Source organism: Corvus kubaryi, unplaced genomic scaffold (assembly GCF_017639235.1).
Source record: "Corvus kubaryi isolate FWS band 111438036 unplaced genomic scaffold, C.kubaryi_AGA036_p1.0 125, whole genome shotgun sequence".
Lineage (NCBI taxonomy): Eukaryota > Metazoa > Chordata > Aves > Passeriformes > Corvidae > Corvus > Corvus kubaryi.
Window position 1 is genome coordinate 1,263,234 of NW_024580660.1, and position 20,361 is coordinate 1,283,594.

General features: G+C 41.1%; 1 protein-coding gene across 12 annotated transcripts in view; it reads right to left on the reverse strand.

The window, feature by feature from the left end:
• The window catches only part of NAV2 (neuron navigator 2), a 366,859-nt gene that overhangs the window by 149,832 nt on the left and 196,666 nt on the right, over positions 1-20,361 (reverse strand). The window lies entirely within an intron of this gene.

The following is a 20,361-nucleotide window of genomic DNA, read 5'->3' on the forward strand; positions in this document are numbered from 1 at the left end:
ATCACTGGAGGCAACTTCATTACTCTAGCTACAAAAATCCAGTGAACATGGTGACTTGGGCATTATCACCAAAAGCAGGTCTTTGTGTCCAAGTCAGGCTAATGTTTAACTCGGGTCTAAGTCCCAGCTTTTGTTAAAGGTGGACTCAGCTGTTTGGTAGCTTTTTTTTCCTCTGTAGTGTATGATCTTAGGAATCCAATCATCTGGGAACAAATTAAAAACATATGTGAAAGACTTTTTTCTTCTCTCTTTTTCTCTCCTCCTTTGATCCACCAGATTTGAATTAAGAGTGTTACAGTTAAGTATCAATTTTGGAAATATTCAGTACATTATGAGTCACAGCTGAAACACTAAAAAGTAGTGCAAAAAACAGTGAGGTCTGGAGAAAAAAAGAATCCAAATTCGAAAGATTTTGAAAGCTGTCTGTAAAGAAAAAGGCCTAAACACTGTCTTCCATCAATAAGATTGAAGAATTTTGAAATTCAGTGGGGTTTCTCCCCACTCCCCTTTTCTTAGCCTCACACCTACTTCTTTAAAGCACATTTCAGATGAGAGAGGAATCTTGCTTTCCAGCTAGGAGACCCCTGAAATTTCCTGGCACTCGAAGCCTCTTGTAACATTTCTGGCTGTACTGAGAGAACACATCCACCACAGCCCAGCACACCTCAGCCCACCTGCCCTGTATCTGAACACTGCATCAGTACAAAAGGTGCCTTTTGCAGAATTGGTTGTTTGTTCAAGCCCACACAGCCACCCCCAAGCACTTGAAGAAGGCTGGGGAGCAGAAGTGACCAGCAAAACCAGGATACAGACCATGAATAAAGTCATGGGAGCAGTGAATCCAGGAAGATCCTTTAGAGACCCAGTGTATCTGTGGGGCTGCAATTAGGTTAAGGTGTCAGGTATTATCATGCACTCCAGGGTCTCCTTTAAATGGAAACTACCTGATGTTTTTGCCTCTGAGTCAGCATTCTGAAATACACTCATGAAAAGGAAAGGATTCACATGAAACTACTTGAAAAGAGTGTCTCTCTTCTACTAAAGTAGAAAAAATGCCTGAATCTCTTCCTTTTACTCATTTCCACACACACACAAAAATCTAATTATAATCAACGCCCAAGTAAATTTTCAAATCTTTCTTTCCTTTTCCCTTACCATGTCAGTTCTGAACTAATCAGACTCCAATTGTTTTCTCCGAATAATTACCATGAATCAGGCTCTCATGAATTTGGTAACAGCTGAAGAACATCTTTTTGACATCATGGAGCATAATTAGAGCAGAGCAAGGCTTTCTTCATGATTGAATAGCAGGGTTAGTCACATCGATGAACTCCCATTCCAGAAGAGCCACTACAATGCAGTGCCTGTGCTGCTGCTAACCACACCACACTGCCTGCTGAAGTTCACAGGGAAAACAAAAAACACTCCAAGACCTAAAAATAGCCATCCCATACTGAGATGATCCAAAGGGGAATGCCTGCAGCCCTTACAACGCTACGGGGTTTTGGAAAAGCCCACGAGATACTCACTGCTGCCCAATGTCATGGGGCTTGCACATGTGGAGTCACGAAATCCCAATTTTTGACTGGTAACACTAATTGCAGTCTCATGCTGATCCATGCCACAGTCCAACACAGTGATCTCATTAACAGATACCACACTGCAAAGCCCAGAGCTAAATAGCTAAAGCCAAAGGTTTAGCTGAAGAACTCATCCCTCTGAAGCATCTCTGGCTCCAAGGGAGCACAGGAAGGATAATGGCTATTTTGAAAGTGCACAGAGATTATAGCCCTGACAATATTTCACTGAGTTACTGCCAAAAGGACAACAAGGAAGCACATGGTGAAAAAAATTAAAAATCAAGTTTAACAGCATTTGTCACAGACCTTTTTTCAAAGATTTCTTATAATTTGTGGCCTTAGTTGCCCCTACATGCTTCTTGAATCCTACAGAAGTCTCTATCGTACATCTGTACCATAACACAAATCCCACTACAAGGACAGTGCTGACTCTTCCAGAATGAATGAAGCTTTGCACTGCTATCCAAAAAGACTGCTTCACAGTTTTTTCCCCCAATACAAGTTCTTGCAAAACAAAACAAAACAAAGGCTTAAAAAGCAGGCCAGAGGACAGATAACGTGTGCCCACATGTCTCTGTGATAATTTAAAGGTATTAGTGGGCTTTGAGCAAAGAGTTCTGTCTGCTCCTTCTCTTTAAGGATACAGCTGAGGGTATGTGGACAGTAGAAGCCAAAGCAAATATACATGGTCCTTAGGGGTGCCCTTGAGCCCCCAGTAATCCCAGCTCAGAAGGAAAGGAGGCAAGCAGTGAATCACTTCTCTCTACTCCAAGACACTGGAAACATCCTGACAGCCAGGATGGGAGCCTGGAGCTTTGTCTACTCAATCCTACCAAGCACCTTGGTACCAAAGCCAGCAAATAAAGGGAGGAAACCACCAGAAACTCCAAGACTGAGGCAGTGATGGGCTGAATTGCAGGTGGATTCCTTCCAGCAGGCAGGTGAGACAGCAAAATTACCTTCCTGGAATGTCACTGTACAGAGAACAGGCCAGGTTGCATGGGGCTTTGAGCAACCTGGTCTAGAGGAAGGTGGGTGCCCCTGCCCATGGCAGGGGGTTGGAATGAGATAATCTTTAAGGTCCCTTCCAACCCAAACCACGCTCTCGTTCTATGATTTGCAATCCCCTAAAAACAGCTGTCACACACACATGCACATATACCTACTAATTAACGTCTAATGTGATGCCAGTACTCTCAATTACCTAAAGGGCTGGAACTTCTGAATTATCATCAACTACTGAGAACTGAGCTATAACCATCTGTAATTCCCATTTGGTTCCCACATTTCTGGGGAAACAGAGGTAACTCTGGTTCTTTTTTTCATTTCTTAAGGCAACTCAACTAAATTATTTATTCTATTCAGATGTGCAAGTGTTTGTTGCAACTGCTTTGAATTATTACCCAGTTGGTGGGGGATATTCTTCTGAATATTACATTTTACTGGACACTTGTGTACATTAATTAGCCTTTGAAAGTTAAATAGAGAAATGGGTAATTTAAACACCACTGGGACTATTTCTTTCTCTCTCTTTAAAGCCTTATTCCCAACTGAGGAGGGCTTTTCTCATGCATATGACTACTATTCAAAAGCAATGGGCTGGCTCACAGCACACAGAGCCAAGCATACGTGTCAATTTTAAGAGGCTTGCAACCTTTCCAGGAATAGAGCCTTGGACTGTCCACACTTCAGAGCAGGCACTGAGTTTGTTTAGAGCAAATCTTTGATGGATACTAAACAGTCATCATGCTTTCAATTGCCCAGCTGGCACCTTTCCTACTCTTACCCTACTGAATATTTTACTAGATTTAATATAAAAGAGGAGAAGAGAGAGAATTCCTTTTTTCCCCCCGCCCCGTTGTAAAGTTTCTAAACCCTGTTACTGACAGGTGCTGCCTACACAGAGGGCTCAATATTCCTCACCAGAGCAGCATTTTGCTCTGCACCAGCCTCGAAGGTGAAGCAAGGACAGTGATTGTGCTGGCATCCGGCACACTGCGCTCTCAATGCTCCCATTATCCACGCTGGCCATATACAAACCCCTGTCAAGCTGGAGCCACACACACCGCCAAGCAGGTGGCTGCTCTCTTGTTCCTCCTTGCAAAAAAAAAACCCATGAAGTCCTGAATAAAATGAGATTGCATTCACACCTGCACCGATTCCTTCACATATCCCAAAGTGAAACAGTTTAGTTTGCTGAGCTGATCAGCAAAACCCATTCCAAGTCACATTTGGCCACAGTGAAACAACTGAATTGATCTCACGCCAACAAATTATAATCTACCTCAGAGAACAAAAGCAACAAATGCACTATTTTTTTCCAGTGTTTTCTAAAAAGTCACCTGAAGTGCACAGCAAGTTATTTTCAAATATCACAGTTCTCATACACAAAACAAACCCATTTACATCTACTACCACGCACAAACAGCGACAGAAAAGGGCTTATCTGGAAAGGTGATACATATCTACTCCGAAGAGAAACCACAGAAAATCCTAAGAAGCTGCAGAAGAAAGGGAAAAAAAACCAAAACAAACCCAACACTTCTAAGGCTGAAGTTAGTTACTGTTCAACAGCACCAGTGCCATGATCGAGGAGCAAGAGCTGCTTACTGTTTTATAATGGTCACAGGAAAATTTACTTCTCCCACGAACAGGGACCTGGAAGGTCATACTACTTATTGGCATACTTAATGTGAATATATTCTGCTTGAGTCCAGCTTGCCCTTCCTTCTCAAGGGGTCCACAGTTAAATGATTATATATATGCTGGCATGTGAAGCTTGGGTGGTTAATTTTAGCTGAAGACACGCATGCACAGTGCTCAGATTTCTGACACAGTCACACTTCACAACTCCCACTCCTCCTGCAGCTCTTCCCTTACACCCCCACTGCTCCCTTCTCTTACCACTGTCTCTAACAGAGTTCCAATGTTTGGCATCAATTTCAAACAGGATAAGTATATTTTATTTTATCAAAGCTATTTACAGCAAGAATAAAGTTCAGCAGGTCTTTTGTGTTGGACACCGTACGCATTAAAAGAATGATTAAAGAAATTGTTGGGGTTTTGTCTATTTTGTTTTGTTGTTGTTTTGGGTTGTTTGGGGCTTTTTACACAATCAGGAGACTTTCCACCTATTATAGAGACAACTCTCTTCATGTAAATGCTCCTAACATCTATGGAAATTTATGCTCTGAAAGGAAACCCAACACTGCACGACAAAAAACTCCAGGTACACCCTTTTTATAACTTTGGAGCATTCACAGTATTTGAACGTTTTGTCTCACAAACGCAAGCTAAAAAGCATCAGGCTGAATGAGACCTGGAATGGACACACATAGCCTGGTGCAGCAAGGGCTGCCTGCCCTCTGGCAGGACCCCACCATGTGCAAGTCAGCCCTAATTCCATGGTCTGACCACTGTTGCTAGCATTCCTTAAAAATACAGAGAATTGGCACTTGTAAGATGCTTGGCTGGAATTCTTTATATTAAAAAGAAATAACACAGCCGATGTTGCCAAGGTGAGAAGCAAAGGCTGCTTCACCTCCCCTGTTGCCAAGCTGAAGGATAGATGCCTGACATTTTCACTGTTGATTTTTCAAAAGGCACACTCCTGCCAGAGTCAAATCCGTGCGGCTCTTTCAACTGCTCCATGAAAAGCAAACAGCCTGGGAGCCACAGTGTCTCCACATCAGCTCTCCCCCCAGCAAAGCCCCCTCACCCTGGCAGAGGTGGGTGTTTGTTTTGGGGAGGGGGAGGACGAGTGGGGCTTTGATGGAGTTTGAGGAGAACACGATGCACTGTGACACGAAGTAGCTGCTTTACCCAAACAGCTCAGAGGACCGAGGCTCTGATGTGCTCAGGACTGTGCTGGGAGCTCTGCTACTGCACCAGGCTGAGTGTGAGAAGTGGGGAAGTTTGCACGTGTTTCCCCCACCACTGAAGTTTCCTGACCACTGAAGACGGGAGAAGGATCCAACTCCAGGCTGCTACAACAGCCTTAGAGCTTCTGCTATAAGCACCCAACACTCAATGGGATCAGTTCCCAAACCACCATGTAGCCTTGGCACACTTGGCTTGTGACAGTAAGCAAGTCTTCTAAACTTCTCTAATAAAGACAGACTCATTTTCTCTCTTTGGAAAAGGTATGAGAGACTGTTCCAAACAGCTGCTGTAATTTCATTGGTATTTTTCACCTGGGGTCACAAATCTGTGTGTTTGCAGTATCATCTCCTCTGGGCAGAAAGCCATGGCCGCAGGAAGGATCAAAAGAGATGAACTATCACTGCTGGATTGGACTCTGAGAAACAAAGGGCAAGAAAAAGATTCCAAAAGATAATAATCTGAAGAAGGCTGGAAATGGAACTTGATTTGCCATGTAGCATTTTAAGCACAAACTCACTCATCTATTCCATTTTCTCTTGATTGCTTAGAGGATTAATTCATCAAAACAACATTCACAGCTGTGAAGCAACTCCAAGTAAAAGTAAAATTGGTTTCTAAGGCACATGATACTAAACCCTTTCAAATGCTAGCAGTGAACAGAGATGAAAGTTATCTGATCCAAACAGCGAGGCCAGGAAACATTGCAAAAACTTTTCTTAATTTTTAACAAAATCAGTTTGCTGTGGGGATTAGGGAATTACAGAAATTGGCCTTGGTCTCACACCACACCCTAGCCCTCTTTTAGCCAAGAAGGACCAGCCAACATTCCCTTTTGGGTCTGCTCAGTGCTTGATGGACAAAAGTGAGACTTTAAATCCAGGGACTGGGTAGGCTCAGTCCATATCAACACTGAAGTCACCAGCCAAACATCCTCCTCTCCCACGAACAGAGTGTCTAATGCCACTGAAAAAAGATTAAGTCATCTGCACTACCCTCCTCACTCTGTAAAATGTAATTCACTTCAGTGTCCAAGGCTTTTCACGAGAGGCAATGCCTCTGAAGCTGCCAGAAGCTGGCGATAGGCAGCGCTCTCCGACACTTGGAACGACATAAAGCAACAGGCAACCAACACATGGATGAGAAACCACTGCAACTGAGTTAGGAAGGCCAACAACCTATTCATCTGCCAAGCAAGATCAGTGCAGAATCTGGAGATGGGAGGAACGAAGAAAGGAGGAAACAAGACCCAAACTTGAGCAAGGACTTGACCATATGATTTTTTCAAGCACGTACTCAAGTCTCAGTTGCTGAGCTCACATTTAACTCTTCTGAACAGGAATAACGAAGTTGGTAGTTAAAGAATTACATATTAATTCCATTATTTCTAAAGCTTATTGATGGTAAGAGTAAGAACGAGAAGGAGCCAATTCCCTTTCCAAAGACTTTTTGTATATTCTACCCATATTTCTATTTCTAATGCTCCTCCTGCTTTTGGGCACTGTCAGAAATGGGACAGTTGGCTAGACAAATCTTAGGTGTGACCTACTTTTGGAAGGCCTATTTTTATTTTAAGCTGCATTTTAAGATAGTGAAAAATATTTTGTGACAGCTGAGCATTAATGTGTGTGGCAAAGACTCCATCCCAAAGATGTACAAAAAGACTAAGAATCTCAGAAGGATACAGCATCTCCCATTAGAGCCACATTATCCCAAGAGCTCATCTTCCTCCTAGCCACCAAAATAAACAATCCTTCAGAAAATTTCAGATACTTTTTAAAAACGTAACGACTGCCACCTCTCCAGCATTTTTAAAATCTGGTCCTCACTTTTCAGTAGGGAAAAATGAAATATTCGTATATATATTTGCATCAACATAAAGATGGGGGGATGCAGCCCACACAGGTGTCTGGCCCTAAATGTTTTGTTAATGAGATCTCGGAAGTAAAATTCTTGCATTTGAATATACCAACAACCATTTATGCATAGGTGGAAGCATTTTTGGGTTTGTTATGTCATTCACTATACTGCCACACAGCCCAGAAATCAGGCTACAGCAAAAAGCTTTCTGCATAGCTGGGACCACAAGGGGTTTGCCATATTTTACAGGAAATAAGGTCATCTTTATAAATTGTTCCTGCTAAGCATTTACAACACAAGTTGTTTCTTTTTTTCCTTCCCCAAACAAAAAAATAAAGTGCTGAATTAATTTCCACACACATAACAAACCTAATCTAATGGTCTTGCAGTCGGCCATCTGTTTCACAGATACAAATCTAACTGAATCTTCTACTGACTGATAACTTTCTAAATTAGATTAAATTGTCAATGCTGACCCTGCTTCCAGCTTAGTTCCTCCTGCTTCCATTTAAAAGGCTGGGAGTGCTTTCTGCATCATGATCTATATGCCAATTAGATAGAAGAAAATTGGCAATAGTTAAAGCTACACATTTGGCACTAGATCAGATTTAAAGGGGCAGAGAAGGGCAGTGTCCCCAGCTATGATGCAGACCAAGGGAATATAGGAAAAAAGCTCTAGAGCGCAGATGTTATAGAAAAAATTTTGGTTCCCCCTTCTCCACTACAGTCTGTGTCACAAAGACCTTTTCAGTGAAATGTACTTGTATATTTATAAATAATTAAGAAATACCCCTCCTAATGGGAAGGAGCAAACTTCTGTACCAAAGTTTAGCTTAGCACTACATTAAAAAATTAGTAATTTTATCCCTAAAGGCCACGTACAGACAGGCTGGCCAAGACCCCAGTTACCAATTCACTGTCTTTGGCATGAAGAATGATTCCCTGCATGATACAAGAGGAAAATTCTGCTTCTTCACTTCCCACTGACCTTATGCCTTGTTGGGGAAGGAGGGAGGGCGGATGCTACTTCTATCAGAGCCAGCTGGTGTGGGCACTGCTGCAGGCAGGATGCTCACAGACTCGGTAAACCACTGGCCTGATCTCTGATGGCAAATCCTATGCTCCTAATTAGAGAAGTTCACTAAAGTGACACCAGCCTGTACTTTCATGGATCTGGTAATTAAAATCAGTGCTGTGGGGTTTTGCTAAAAATTCTGCAACTGAACTTTTAACACCTCCTTCTACATTAAAAAAAAAAAAATCCAGTAAAGTAAAACTTACAGCAGACTAGAATTAATAATTTAAAAGTATATTTTATGGTTGATCAAGAAATGACAGTACATGCACAATTCCCACAAGTACAGGAGGTTTGGGCATCTCTGTCTGGGAGTCTCCTCACACAGCCATCAGACACTTAAAGGCCTCCTGTACCTTCCTGAAAAAAATCATTCAAGCAAAAGGAACAACTTCTGCACTGCTCCTGAAGCTTTCTTGAGAAATATATATATAGCACAGTCCTTTAATAGAACTGTCACGAGGCAGATCAACTGTAGGTTTCATCTATTTCCTGCAGTAAGAGTTTTAACATAAAGATATTTAATGGGAATTTCCAAGTCTTGAACAGCATGACCTACACCAGGCTAAGACTATTATCAGTTCCTTATGATTTTTCTTCATACATCCCTTTTTAAAATGCAGATGGTTGAAATACTTCTATTATTATTAATAGTCCTTCAACAATTACATGTCAGGAAGGAGGTTGATCAAAAGACCTGCAAGCTCTGGAAAATTCCAAAAGCACAAGGCAATGACAGCAGCCTATCCTCACTGGGGCTTCCATCACTCAAATTCCAATGTAATTTTACACACACCTACACAATCCCTTTCTCTGTTTGACATCCTGCATTTAGTTTTCCATTTAGTCCTGCCTTTGCCTCAATACCTACACCTAGGAAAGTGTTACTCCAGCAAACTTATGTTGCTAAAATTAGCTGAGTATAAGGTTTAGTGAGAAGAAAAACTATATGGAATTTACAGGTAGTAAACTCCTGCAACTAATCCTTGTGGTCATTTTACTGGGATCCAGAGAAATCAAACATTTGACATCAAACTTTTTTTTTTTTTTTTTAACTTGGTAAATGCTTATTTTTCCTTCAGATGAGAACATTCACTTTGATCCACGCTATTAGATGTGGTCAAATGTTCCCACAGGATGCAGATGAAAGCCCATCTATGTATGAAACTAAGCATGGTTTAAAGTAACATCAGATAAGAGTAGTGGCTTAGCTGCAGATAAAATCAGAGCAATTTACTGGTAATCATTCGGAGGAGAGAGCCTACCGGCACAGAAACATCAGTGGGACATCATCAACATCAGTTATTCTTTTCTGCCTGGAGCAAGGGTTGGAGGAATGCAGAACAAAGAGCATGTTGCCAGTTTAAAAAAAGAAGGAGGAGGGAAAAAAAAGTGACTTATGCACCCATGTAGAATTTTGATTCAGAAATTAACCACCGATATTAGGAGAGGAAAAAAAGAAAAAAGAGCTATCAGGACTGGCTGCCGATTTTCCTGGTCAAACAACTGATATTTACGGCATTCCTTGCCCAGTTCTCTGTTAACTACAGTTCAACCTGTACAATCCTGAAGCTTTAGAAATAGGCAAAAAAAAAGGGAAAACAAGAAAATTGCAACAGCTGATGTAGCACTACGTTAAGATTTTAGGTTACAGGCCATTTTTTGCAAAAGGCAGGTTAAGAGAATCATCTAAAAGTTGAAATTGTAACAAATTAATTAGGCTGTGAGCAAATGGTTGAGTTATGAATTAAAACTAAAACTACCATTAGAACAAAGTGAAAGAAAAAGCAGCTCACCACTTGGATTTGGGGTTGGTTGATTGTTTGTGGTTTTTCTGGTTCTGTGGGTGTTTTTTTGTTTGGTTTTGTTGCTTTTTGAACAGCAGCAATTCTATTGCTGAATTTCCTACTACTGTAATTTTTGCAGTGTTTGTTTTATACCTTTGGCAACACTTTCATTGAAAATTTTGTTTATGCAATCCCACAATGATTGGAGGTCACGAATTACTCGTTTTTATCTCTACAAATAACCTTCCCAGATACGTCCTGCAGGTTTTCTCCTGAGCCATCACTGCTGCATTCTTGAAGAGCAAGACTGCTTGGCATTAGCCTTTCACCTGTGGCTGCATCTGGCCCTAGAACACGCACAGCAGCCTCGGCAAAACGACAAATCCTTCCAAGGACTACAGGCCAGTCACGCCCTGTGAACATCAGGACAGATCCAGGCAGCTGACAATTAGTGAGTGGTTCTGGGCCTGTTCCATCGCTCTCAAACATGGACATCACGTTAAGGAGGTGACACCTCCAGGCATGAATCAAAGGAGTGCAGGCTTGTCCCCATCAGAGTGACTCTGACACAAAGGCCAATAAAGAAAAAACATCTTACTGAACTATATTGGAGCTGGCAAAGGCAGCAGCTGCTCTGCTCCACAGGTCAAACTGGCGTTGGGAAAAATGAATCCTTACGGAAATTACTGCCAGCTCATCCACTCTCGCCGCAACGCTATCTAAGAGATCCCAAAGAAGAAACCAAGCAAATCAGAGTGCAATTTAGCTGTTAAAACATGAGAAGTCCACAGGTTCATTCAGAATGACATGCAGAGGTATTTCTGAAGAGAGCATAAAAACACCAGGAACTAACATTTCCCAGCACACACTGTAAAGAATACTAATAAGTTGGAACAGTAATGCCTTCAAAAGATACAGATCTCTCTCCTATGATTCAGAAGCTCCTAGAGGATTTGAAGGATGGATGTTTTGGCATGAGGTCCTCAAACCTCATTTTATTAGTGCATAAGGGAAAAATTTACTACTACTACTACTACAACTACAACACAGTTGGCCAAAGAAATAATTATTGAGCATGAACCAGCTTAAGATGCTGGTAAAAATCAGGATTACTTGAAAAATTAGCAATCTTAGATACTGAGATATTGAGATTGCACAAAAACAAACAAGCAAAAAACCCCAAGAGTCTGTGTGGTATAAAACATAGCATGGAATACTGCTGATGTTTGTATCCTGCATCAGACCTGACCATTGACTAAGGGACAAAGTCTGTGCAGTTTTGTATGCTGACATTTGTCCAGTGTTTTGCAAATCAATAATGCAGAAAGCAAGCTCTCAGCAGTAAGTTCTGAACTGAGCATTTACAGACAATACAGCTGCATTTAGCACATCTGTTCCTGTATTCCTACACCATCAATTTTTCCTTTTTTTGGTATAACTAGTAGTAAATAGCACACTAAAGTATTCTGATGGTCTAAATGCATTTTTGTAGTGTTTTAAACACTTGTGTCTATTTAGTGTGACTCTTTATGTTTACTCTTTATATAAACCAGGATGTGACAGTGCTTGGGTAAGGGAGGGCTTTACACATTCTTCATGGACACCTGCTCTGCACCGACAACATTTTTGTTCTCCCATCTCTCTGCAGATGCTTGTCTCAAAAAGCAAATAACCCAAAGATCAGATTAGCAGCCTGATATTTCCAAGAGGGCAGCTAAGATTGGCAGGCCTCATAAAAGTACTGAGTAGCCCTGAGACCGGACTCCACCCCCAAGAAGGATTAAACACAATTAGCATCAGGAAAGCAGATGTCTAACAAAGTAATAAACCATAACTTTAAAAATTTCCCTCTCCTTTCCTGTATTCAACAAATGATCCATGGCTCCCAAATGTATCTCTTTGCTGCTTTACACCACCTTGAGACTCCCTTATTCTCTCATCAGTCAATTCATTGGCAATCACTTGTCAGCAAAAAAGAAAAAAACCAAAACAACAAAAAAGCTTGTTGAGCAAATGTCAGAGAACATTAAATTAACCAGTCAAAGATCAGCAATGAACAGCTGACACCAAATTGAACCCAACACATGGCCTCATTCACATTATTGTTAAACACACATAGACAATCACTCTGCCTTCAAAATGACATCAAAGGATCTTTATTTTATGAAACAAAAATATTTGCTTGTGGATGAATAGTCAGCCCAACATTAAGTACATCATAAAAAGTAAGCTATTGCTTTCATGCAGTTTGGATTAAAGGTACTGTTTTACCTCTGAGTACAAACTAAATTATTAAGCATTATTATTAAGCATTTTCTCTTCAGCTCAAAGAGACCCTCAGTGTATTTCTGTGTACTTCATTTGTGTACAAAGTGTATAATCTTTCAGGAAGGCCTCCCAAGCACCCACTCAAGACTATTAAATTTCTTGCCTGCTTCGTGGAGCCACCACACGCGCCAGTACACCAAGGGAGGATGTGATCCCCAGTGCAAGGCAGCAAAGTCTCCTAAGGCCCCACAGCTCATGGGAAGATTACCTGGGCACAGCAGAACAGGTAGGTCCCAAAATGACCCAACAATCAGCAGCACCTTTACACTTGGTTCTCCCAAAACAATGGTTCCAGCTTGTTCCATCAGCACCCAGCACATGCCCTCCCCCAAGCGCACACACCTTCTTCAGCCTTGCTGTGGGCAGGAGTAGAAATGGGACTGGCCCAGCAAATGACGACTCCAGAACGGAAAAGTCACATACCATGCAATATAAATGCATGAAAGGAAGTGAGAAACCCGAAGGCTTTCTCCCCTGGCAGCAAGGGCCATTCTGTGCTGGAGCTGTTAATCAGCTAAGGACAGGTTATATGGGGACAGAGATAGAACTGGATGTGGATGTGAGGGCAAGGAACCTGATGAAATACATCCATTCTCTCTCAGCAAAGGAAAAAGCCAACCAGGCAATATTTGCAATATTTTAAACACAGGGTGTTGAAATGACAGGAAAAGAATCATATTTACAAGAGACTAAGGTGCCCAGAGTGGCAGGTGTATTTCCTTTTATTCCTTGGAAAGCACTTTTTCAGCACTGGGTAAATCTCATTACTTCTCTCTATGCCTGTCACCCCTCCCATTCCCTGTCTTATTTAGGTAATAATTCTTAGACATGTTTATATTACACACCTCCAGGACAGGAGTTGCCACTTCAAGTTTCAGCAGCACCTCATACAACTTGGCTGTGATCCCAGTAAATTAAAATAGGCAACCTACTCAAGATTTAAATAAAGTTTTTCAAAAGGGCACAAATTTGCCTCCTAAATCCATATTTAGTCAAGGAAACGTTTTTACAGAAGGCCAGAACAGACTAATTGTTCCCCACAGACATCTCATCCTCATAAATTCCAGTATCCTGTTTTGCAGACCCTCTCCTAAAGAATATTTTCCACTGCAATGTCTTAAACCAAAATCGAACAACAAATATTTCTACCTTCTGAATACTAAGGCATGTATCACAGGAGAACAAAGTAGCACCTGCATGGTTTTGGAAGCCTCTGCCAAAACCAAGCCACTGTCAGGAAAGCCTTTGAAAGCGCTGGTCTTTCCACATGCCCTGTACTGAATCCACTGGTGTTGAATTCTGATCCCAGGTTATTTACCTGCATTTTGGTCATTAAAAAAAAATAAAAATAGAAAGACATCCAAAGATTTCTTAAAAAAACAGAAACAGCCCGTATTGCAAATCTCTGAACGCAGAGCAGAGAAGAGAAAATCAGCTTGCCTTACAATGCCCAACTGCTTCACAGGTGATCATTATCACATTCCAGTGTGGGCACAAGGGTGAGATGCCAGAACAGTGACACCACTCCACCACTTGACACTGAATACTCAGGAGTGCTCTAGAAGCTCTCTAGTGCTTCACTGTAAAGGATACTGATAAAAGAAGATATACAACTATTGCTTAGTTCAGAACCCCCGTTAAACCATTCCACACCAAAATCACTCTCTCTCCTTCACTTTCACAGTACTCGACCTGACAAAAGTTACGTAGGGTCATGACTCTTAGACATCAAGATTAGGATCGTTATAATAAAATTAGTAACTGCACAGATAATCTATAAGGAATTTATGTTTGTCATTTCAAAATGAAAAAGCAGATCCACGATGACAATAAACAAACATATTTGAAGCAAGACTTTTCAGACAGAAAGGTAACACAGAAAACACCTGAGCAGTCACAGCCTCACCATGATGGCCCTAATCATGAACTACCTGCGAATAAAAGAAGGCAAGTTCTGGTTGCATGAGAGACTTAATGCTTACTCACATGCAAAATTTTTTAATTAAAGACATATTAAAACCCTTGTACAACATACAATGACCTGGTAAGACTTCACCTGAAACATCTCGTACAGTTCTTGCCACCTGTGTTCAAGAAGGAGGAGTTCAGACTAGAAATGGTACAGAAAATGACCCAGGAAATTTGGAGAAAGTCTTGCAAAAGAAAACTCTTAGAATTTGGTTTATTTGAACTTCACAGTAAGACATTCTTTGCCCAGAACACTGGGGAGGAGGAGCAGAGCAGCCAACAGACAGACATGCTGGCAACAAGCCCCTAAAAGCACTTGAACAGGCTGTGAGAGTCAGAGCAGATGAGGCTGGAGCAGAATTCAGGGGCATCTTTCCACCAAGAACAAGAGAAAGAAAGCCAAGTGGTTTTCAGATTTTATACTCATACATTAATCAGTACACTGTAACAGTAAAGTCTGACATTGATTAAAACAATAAACCCTCTACCTTGCAAGCTATTAAATACCATCTGCATCTATCCCTCTGTGCTCCACAGTAAGAGCAAGACTTAGCACAAAACCACACACAACTGGGAGTAAAAGAAATAGTAAGGTTTTCAGAAAAGTATATGGAATTTTTAATCTTTCCTCAGTGTCCTACGCGGGAAAGAAGTAAATAAACTAAAATCAAGCTGCAATCCCAAAATGCATCCTGTACCAGAACAGGAATGCTTTTTGAAGGATCACCTACCTCAAATCCCTTTCCAGTCTGTTTACTGCCATAATCACAGAACAGAATTAAATGAGGCTCAAACCTCTACACCTGAATTCTAAATTAGGACAGACAAACAGATTAATCTGGAATACTTCAGAAAGCCTAAACCAAGCAACATACAGCATATACATACATTTTTAAATTTGCATTTCTGAAACTCCTTATATAAGGGTTTTTTTAATGATATCTGCACTGAAATGTGACATGTATAGTTTGTAACAAAGCAGTTACAATATGGTGTTTATTTATCTTGAGATATAAACATCTGAATATGCACATTAAATAATTTTCATGCGATTGTTTTCTACTTACTTTGATTTCTGTAATGACATCAACTCCTTAAAACTAATACAATTTCAGATATTTAAATTTTTATAATATTTAAGTATCTATGTATTGTACAGAAAAATACACACTGTGGCGGGTTGTCCCTGGCACGTGTATGCACACACACAGTACCCGTATCTGGGAATTTAATTGTGCGATACAAGTGCTGTCATAAATGATCCAAGTGTCTCCTAGAAGGTGTGTTGAGGCTTCCCTCTTCGAAAGAGAGTCGGTTTCAGTCCCTGCTGTGGTGATTAGAAGCACCCTGCTGTATTTTGATGTCTTTACACAGAAAACTCATATGCCCAGATTGTCCTTTTTTCTCTGGTTAGGAGTGCTAAGAAAACAGATTTTTCTCTCTCTTGGTCAGCCCAAGAGCCCTTGTTTCCTTTGCACTGATCTTTCATAAATGATACCACAACTGTGTATCATATTCACAGGTGAGGTTTCAGCTGCCTCCTGGTAGTTTCACTGCTTTCACACCTCCTTATCTCTGCTGAAAGCACCTTTCCTGATAGCTGCCAGGAACAAGTCTGCCTTTTGCACAGCCTTATGATGCTGCAGCTCACAATTGTGCTGTCCTCTCCTGACTGATCCTCAGAAGAAAGATGTGTGTGCTCTTTCAACACAGTCTGCCCACAGGCTTCTGTGTCAAAAGAACATTTCCTCAGCTCTTGTGTGTCAAAAGAACATTTCCTCAGCTGTGTGATTAAATACAAGTGTGGGGAATGTATGATTACATGCAACAGCCTTTTTCAGACATATCTTAACCTATGAAACACTGACTTATACTTTGCTATTTATTTTAATCTTTACTACAGAGTGCCAGCAACTAAGCCTTCGATCTAGACATCTAACAACTGGCTGAGGTTCCACACTTTTTGGCTTGGAAAAGCTAGGTAACAGGCTGTGATCCGACTCCAACATCAAGTCAATAATCAGCTGCAAGATAATGCTGTGACGATTCCAATAAACTGCTTATAAGCACTAATACAGATGGCAAAAGCTTAGGGAACTGCAGGAATTCTTTCCCTTACTTAATGAAAAGTATTGCTAAGTCAGCTAGCAAAAACAGGCCTATCAAATCATAACTTTGCAAATCTCTTATCAGCCCAGTCAATTCTTCTCTCTCAGTTTTCAAGTTAAGCACTTGAAAATCTCTTCCAGAATGAAGTGTTTCTTCCAAATAAGTATGTTCCCTTTGCTGTATGCTCCACATCAGCCCAGAAGGCACACACAGATAAGAGCATTAAAGGGAAATGTTTAATAGAAGTCATGCGTAAACCAGGACTGAAATTTTATACATAGAGATAAATCTTTTAACACTCTTTCCACAGAGAATATTTTGAATTAGCTATTTTACAAGAATAACTTTTTTTCCCTATTTTTTGCAAGAACATGTTTTAAAGATCCAATGGTTTACCCAGCCTAGGACCCATTAACTTTTGCAAGCCTCAGGTACAGACGGAGCTGGCACCACTCACCCCCTGGCACACATTCGGGGGGGTGCAGAGCAGGAGGCATTCCTCCTTCCCCAGTCCATATGGACATGGCCCAACTCCTTCAGCACCTCCTGACCTTCAGCAGGAGCAATTTTCCCACTCCTTGCATCTCAGGGTCTCCTATGGAGCAAGGGCAAGGATGGGAACAGTAAGGTACATCCACACCCAGAGCCCGTCCGTTGCTGTGGAAATGAGAATCTGGTCCAGCTCGTAAGTTATAGGTGTCTATATAGAAGTGCTCATGCAAAGACATGCACGTTTCTTTTCTCTCATATTACTCAACGTTTTAAAATCAAAGCAGAAAATTATAGGGATAGAGAGGGCATAAAATGATTGTATCTGCTTAATAGTAAGTACCATTCAAATTTTACAAACTGAAAACAGAAAGACTAAAGGTGACAGGAAAAGCTGAGCAGTCTTCATCTCTAGCTCTGTAAACCCACAGGTCTGATCCCAAATGAGAAAAGACAAAAGCTACACTCTCCCAGGAAAAAAAAATAGTTATCAGTAAACTACATTAAACAAAATCCTAAAAAGCTTAAATGTTTGTGCGTCTGAAACCTGTTTCTGAAACACTATTATGGTATACATTTCACAATAAAATGATACAGCCTCTGCTGACATCACTGTGGCTCTTCAGTCAAGTTTCTTTTACTCCATTCAAAGAAACAACCCTTTCAACACAGGCTTATCCTGGGGTCATTTATTACTCCATGTCAGACACAGAATGTTTCATCTTGAGAAGACATATGTAGGGTTTTCACTCATTAGTTTCTTACAGGCTCAAAAAACTAAACAAACAAACACCAAAAAAACCCAGAAAACCAAACCCAACCAACCAAAAACCAACCAAACCACAAAAGAAAACCCACCCTGGAAAGGTTATCTGCTGCCAGTTACATACAGACAGGTTAGTTAACATGTTTCTACTGATACAATTGTAGGAAAAACCTTGTAAAAGGCTGAAACATTCTCATATTTGTATACGACTATACACATGCTGCAAGGCCAGGGGCTTGTAGGATATGTACGGGACAATTTGAACTTGCCATAAAGAAAAAGGATCACATGCCTTTTACAACCTTCAATCATCACAAAAACAATACCTTACCCCTTTTGAATTCTCAAAGCCATAAAACAGTGAGTGGGAACGATCCTTGTTTTGATTACATTAGAAAAAGGTGTTTGCATAAGGTGTGACGCTGACTCAGAACAGTTAAACAAAAAGTAAGAGCGAGGGAGGTGTTACACTCCACGCTGAAATATTGTTAGTCTCAAATATAAAATGGAAATAAAATCAGAATTAAACATCTGTTTTTAGAAGCCCAGGAATAAGGAACTCTGGGGTCAAAATAACTGCGTTTATCAGCTGTGCACAAGTCACTCACCATGAACAGGAGCAAGCTACACAATTTGTTCTTTTTCTCCTAAGAGCTGGCAGTACCTTAGAAAGTGGACACAGTCTATTCAGCAAAAAAATGATCTTGGTTATTGTCTGGCCACTCCTCTGAATGTCCAGTAATAACATCAATATGCTCCAGAGAGACTGGCAAGAAACCTGTCATGATTGCCCAGGAAATACATCAACAATGAAAGCAACCTTGTATTTTGCAGCTAATTCAAGATGACAAGATCACAGCTGAATGTATTGTATGTGACAAAAATTAGGCCACCATCCCCCAAAATTATTCAAGGACAATCTTATGGAAAAGGAGTTACCAACACGAAGAGTTACTTATTTCACATTGCACTCTTATGACAACATCACAATTTTCACAAACTTATCAGAGTAAGTCTTGCAGGATCCGATATTTGGGGACTCTGTGATAACAGCAGGCAGATAGATTTATCCCTGGATGCCTGAACAGCCCTATACTACAAATCTGAAAAAAAACCCTAAGCTTCCACACTCCAAATCTTACAGTTTCAACCACAAAGTGACTCTTGCCATCACCACCCAAAACTCTCAGCAGAATGTATTTGGCTTTTGTTGGCAAAGTAGCCACAATCGGCTCACCCTAAGCAATGACTAGCAAGCATTTTCTCATTCTTTTTTCCACAGAAACCTCACTGGGCCAAAAGAAGGACGAGGAGGAGAAAAAGCAGGAGGGCAACATCTGAGGTATTTACTCTGACACTCAATTAGCTGAGGATTTTTTTTTTTTAAATTATATATACATATATATATGCACACACACATATCTATAAAAACTGTCTTTGTTTGATCCACTTTATCAAGACAGACCAGCCAAGGCCTCTGGAAGAGGTCTGCACAAAGCTGAGCTCATCCCAGTGCTTTAGGCGGAACCCTGCCAGGCCCCCCGAGACTGAGGGGCACCCACGTCCCTCCCTGCCCCAGCACCCAGCAAACCACACCAGGCAGGAGGCAGCCCCACGAGGGCAACCTCCATAATTCCCTAATTGCAGGAGCAATAAATGCCTGCTGCTTGGCAGGGAAGGTGGGTCGTGAGCAGGGTATGGGGTGAAGGCTTTTATCTTTTCTCCTCCTGCCCAAGGAGTGGGTAAATCCAGCACTTTTCTTCCACTCTGAGCATCACCTGGATTTCGTTGTGCCTTGGACACTACCAGCTATTTGATTTCTTAGGTCTCCTTTTCTCTGCTTGATTTCATAGCTCAGTTCTCACAGGTGCTGGTGCTGCTTGGGCAGCCCACTGAGGGCTGGTTTAAAGGCCAATGTATATGCAAAGACTTTGCAATACACCTGTGTACATAAGCTCTCTCTGCTTCCTGAAGAGCTCTTTGCATGTGAAAAGCGAGAGAAAGGACTCACTTTAACCTCCCTCCCAAAATACTTGGCTTCAGCTGGAACTAGGCTTGGGCAACCCCCACACAAAGGCGCCAACTTCTACTGCCAGCTCACAAATTCATTATTCCAGGGGCTACTCATGCGTGAAATATCCGAAACTATCTGATCCCACGTGAAGGGCTGCTGTTGTATCCAGAGCTGAATACTCCTTCACGAACGCGTGTTTATCACCTCATTCCTGGCGAGGAAAGTATGTAAAACAGAGATTGTTACATTACCAGCCGAACTATAAATTTCTTTGATTGCAGAGCCTGATAGGAAGAGGTGCTGGGAACCTTTAACTCCCACATGGACTTTCAACAGAGTTTTCACACATAAAGGCTAAAGGATTAGACCTGTAGCAAATACTGGTGTTTTATTATAAATTTCTCAGGAAAATAAATCTTTTCTCTAAAAACTGGATAGAATTGTAATTTTCTTTGTTTAAATAATCTTCCAGAGAGACAGGGAAAACAAATTTAAAGCTATCTCAG